The sequence below is a fragment of the Neophocaena asiaeorientalis genome, unplaced genomic scaffold, assembly GCF_003031525.2.
Source record: "Neophocaena asiaeorientalis asiaeorientalis breed wild unplaced genomic scaffold, Neophocaena_asiaeorientalis_V1.1 scaffold82, whole genome shotgun sequence".
In the NCBI taxonomy this organism is placed as follows: Eukaryota; Metazoa; Chordata; class Mammalia; order Artiodactyla; family Phocoenidae; genus Neophocaena; species Neophocaena asiaeorientalis.
In genome coordinates this window covers 7,890,923-7,895,336 of record NW_020173068.1, presented here as the reverse complement: position 1 = coordinate 7,895,336, position 4,414 = coordinate 7,890,923, and the positions used below count along the sequence as shown (strand labels likewise).

General features: G+C 51.9%; 1 pseudogene; it reads right to left on the bottom strand.

The window, feature by feature from the left end:
- Positions 1-2,673: 2,673 nt before the first annotated feature.
- On the bottom strand, positions 2,674-3,885 carry LOC112398571 (inositol polyphosphate 1-phosphatase pseudogene; annotated as a pseudogene).
- Positions 3,886-4,414: the final 529 nt, after the last annotated feature.

The following is a 4,414-nucleotide window of genomic DNA, read 5'->3' as shown; positions in this document are numbered from 1 at the left end:
GAGGTGACGGCATTTAAAGGAGCAGAGGATGGCTCTCGGGCATTGCTCCGACCTTTTCTCCAGACCACACCCACAGGGTCCTGGCCCTCGAAGACAAATTCTGGGAGTGCTTTGTGTGACAGCTTTGTGTGAAATGTCAAGTGGGAGGGAATTCCCTGGTGGTCCAGTGGTTAGGACTCAGCGCTTCCACTGCCATGGCCCGGGTTCAATCCCTGGTCAGGGAACTAAGATCCCACAAGCCGTGCTACAGCCAAATAAATAAACAAATAAATAGAGGGTTAAAAAAAAAAAAAAGAAATGTCAAGTGGGAGAACCTTCTCGACACTACCTTCACTTTAGGTCTGGGCATCACCCCCCCCCACCTGATAACCCAGATGCCCATCAGCCCGGGGGGCATGAGACTGGTACCGGTCAGCCTATTTTTCCAATTCTACACACAGCTATCAGTTGGCTCCTCCCCACAGCCCTGACAGGTTGTCATCATCACATCCATCTGGCTGACAAGGAGAATGAGACTCAGAGAGGTTGAGTGGCTCAGCTAAGGTCACACAGCAAGTGAGTAGCACAAATGGGTTTGGCACCCAGGTCAACCTGCCTCAAGAGCCTGCTCCCTTTCCCCCACTGACCCTTGACAAAGGGTGTGGAAAACAAAAGAGGACGGCAGGAGGGGGAGGGGAGTGGAGGCCGGAGTTCTGAATGGCAAAGTGGTGAACCAGGCTGGAGCCCCAGTTCTGCCCCAGCTCCTGGGGCCAGGGTGAGTCACTCTCCCACACAAGGCCTCAGTTTCCTTAGCTGTACAATGAGCTCTTAGGTCCCTTGTGGCTGCCACACGCTGAGTTCTGTGACCAGGTGCTTATCGGAGACACTTCTGCCCTTATGGTAGAAACAAAAAAACGCCCCTGGGAAGGTTAGCAGCAGGGAAAGGCCATGGTGGGGGGAAAAGGGTCTCCTCTCCCAGGCCAGGCCCTGGAAGAGCCGCACCCAGGGAATATGGTCAAGCCCAGCCTATATGCTGGCTCAGCACTTCGCTGGGACAAAAGTCCAGCCTGATATCATTGTGCCTCTTGCAGGAGCTGCCCCGTCTCAGTCATCCCAGCAGGACCTGCCACGACTTTGCATGAGTCTCTCCTCCTTTCAGCTGTGGCCTCCCTGTCTGCAATCCTCCAGCGAAGGAGCTCTCCAGGCCACCTTTCTCCCCACCCTCAGCTCCCCTGCCCACCCCTCCTCCCTGCTTCCACAACTGCAGGCCCTCTGGAGCCTCACGGCTGCCCTAGTGTCTCCATGGGCGATGCGTGAAGTCAGAGAGTCAAGACCTTCCAAAAGGAATCAGAGTCCCAGAGAGGGTAGGTACCTAAGCAAGGCCACACAGCAGACACGGGGGGCCAGCGTGGAACCTGGGCCTCCTGACCACTCAGCTCATTTCTGTGGCCCCTTCCAATGGTTTTTATGATAGAAAATATTTTATTCTTCTTCATGTCTTTGTGTTATGTTTATAACTCAGACCCACATCCTGATTTTCAGTTCACCAGACATATTTACAGTCACTCAAATGCTACTCCCTGAAGTGACCATGGCTCAGTCCCCTTTCTGCCCACACAGGTGACCTCACCCAGCCTTGTGGCTTTTATCACCCTCTCTCTCTCTCTGCCCCTCCCTCCTCCTCTTCCGTCCTCCTATTCTCTCTCTCCTCCCATTCAATCCATCAGGAAATCGTGTTGTCCCTACCTCCAAGACATCTCCAGAATCCAACCACCCCTTGCCACCTCCACCTCTGCCACCTGGTCCCACCCACCATCGTCTCTCTCCTGGATTAGAGCTGTAGCCTCCCCATGGCCTCCCTACCTCCAACCTTGATCCCTTCAGCCTGGTCTCCACACAGTAGCCAGAGGATCCTGTTACGATGCAAGTCTCTGCTCAAAGCCCTCAGGGCTCTCACCTCACTAGTAGTGAAAAGACAAAGACCATGCCTTGGCTTATAGGGCCAAACACATCTGGCCTCCATGTGCCCTCTGACCTCACCTCCTACCACTCTCCCCATCAAGTACCCTCTGTTCCCCCTATACTGGCCTCCCAGCTGTTGTTCTGTCACAATCCACTCCCACCCCAGGCCCTTTGCGCTTGCTGTTTCCACCACCTGGAGCGCTGCTCCTTAGATAGCCACATGACTCCCACCCTCCCTCATTTATTTGAAGTCTCTGCCAAAAGTCACCTCCTGAGAGGCCATCCTGGACCTGGACCCCCCTGTCTAACCGTGCTCTCACTCTCTGTCCCTTTGCCCTGCTTTATAGCATGCAACACCACCCGGATTCTAGTACATCATATGTACTGGTTGGTTCGATGAGTCCCATCCCGAAAGTAAGCCCAGCAGGGAAGACACTATCTCTTTTCCTTACTGATGTATCTGGAGCCCCCAGCCCAGTGGCTGGGACATAGAAGATGCTCAATAAATACTTATTGAGCAAATGACAGGATGAGCCCTAGCACCTGCCCTAATGTCTTTTTTTTTTTTTTGCAGCACGAATATCAGTCATTTATTGACATTAACATTATGAACACATAATGGAAAAATGCTCCTCAAAAGAGGAAGGTGAACTTTGACTGTCAATAGGACAAAGCTGTCTTCAAAAGATAGAGAGGTGGAAACTAGGTTCACAGCTGGGTTTCAAGTCCCTGAGGATGGAGCTAGTCTATGTATGTGCATCCACAGGCGCAAGGTGTCGGAGGAGGAGGCTCAGGAATGTCTCCAGCTGCTTCTTTGATCTGTAAGCGATCAGTCCTCCCTTGTTGGCCCACTGGTCCACTCCAGCAGCGCCTCTGTTTCCCACGTGGTACACCAACTGTGGCAAGTCAAGCCCCGAGTTGGGGTTTCTTTCCAAGCACTCTTTTAAGTCCACCATTCCCCCACCCGTGGCCCTGAGGATGGCGTGAGCAGCACAGAGTCCCACTTGAACGTGGTATCTTCTGAGAAGATGTAAATGTCAACAAGGCCGAGGACAACACAGAGGCTCTTGTAACCAGCCCCAGCTGCACGGAATATGCGATCTCCACACACACGTGACAGTGCGGCCTTGATGGTCTCCTTTTCACTTGTACTAATGACATCTGAGGATGGGTGGGAGCATTCCGCCTCAGAGCTGGGGTTTTGGGTCGCTTGGCTCTGCGTTTCACTGCTGTTTCTTGTAGAGACGGGAGGCAGAAATGAATGGATATTGGTCCCCATGTAAGAAAGGCCCCAGTTGCACTGTCCTTTCCACCTGAGGGTGTTTAGGTCTTGTGATACGAAAGGTTGGTTGATGACTCCCATCAGGGGCACCCCTGTCTGTATGTCACAGACACCAATTAAAATAGTGACACACTGAAGTCCACTGGGGAAGATTCCTTGGTTGGATTCAATGTCAGCAGAACCTTTTATATACTGATAAGTTGAATCTATAGGATCCACCCAAACTCCCAAAGCGTCCTGCGGAATGTTGATCTCTATTGCATCCAGAGCTGGGTCACCAAAGACAACGTCCTGATGTACAACCTTGGCTAACGTTTCAGATGCCAACTTGTTACCATTAAGGACTTTGTTGAGAAGATCTACTGTTTCTTCCACTGTTGGACACAGTCTCATGATAATCTTTTCCCCCAAATCATTGGTAAACTCATTGGATTCTTCTCCAAAAACTTTTTTTCCCAAGCCTGGAAACTTGTTCTCCATACTCTGTTTTATAGCTTCCTGTACCAGTACACCAGCCAGGGGCTTGAAATCAACTGCAAACTTCTTGTTCTTTTCTCCCTCTTTCTTTTCTTCTATCAGCAGCTGGAAGAGGGCTTGCACGCCCGGGCAATGTTGGCAGCTTTCTCAGAGACACAGAGCAGCTCCCGGAGGATACCTGACATTTCTGAACCTGGCTTTTCAGTTGCAGCGTCTGGTGGACTCGGCACCCACCCTCCGGGCCATCAGCTTAAGCAATATTAAATAACATTTTCCTCTGGTCATTTGAATTTAATCCTGTACAATGTGTTACAACTCTCATTCGCATCAAGGGAAACCCAACCATCATCACTCTTGCGGAGAGGCGATGGGTGCGTGCTGGTCGCCCAGCCTGGGGACCCGGATCCGAGCAGGAAGGGAGGCTGTGGCGCCGAGGCGAGGGGGGCGTAAAGAGGAAAGCGTATTACCTAAGCCGGGATGCGGAGCCCACTGCCCTAATGTCTTGCAGGGCATCTGCCATTTACAGCATCATTACAATGACATGCCAGGTCCTGCCAACGGGCAGAGCTGACACGAAGATAAGGGTAATCCCAGCAGCAGCAGGTGCTACTCGCTCCTCTGTGCCAATGTAATCGGGTCTCCCTAACTCTGCGAACCCTCTTCCATTATCCCCATTTTACAGAGGGAACTGTAGGCTCTGAGAGGCAAAATGAC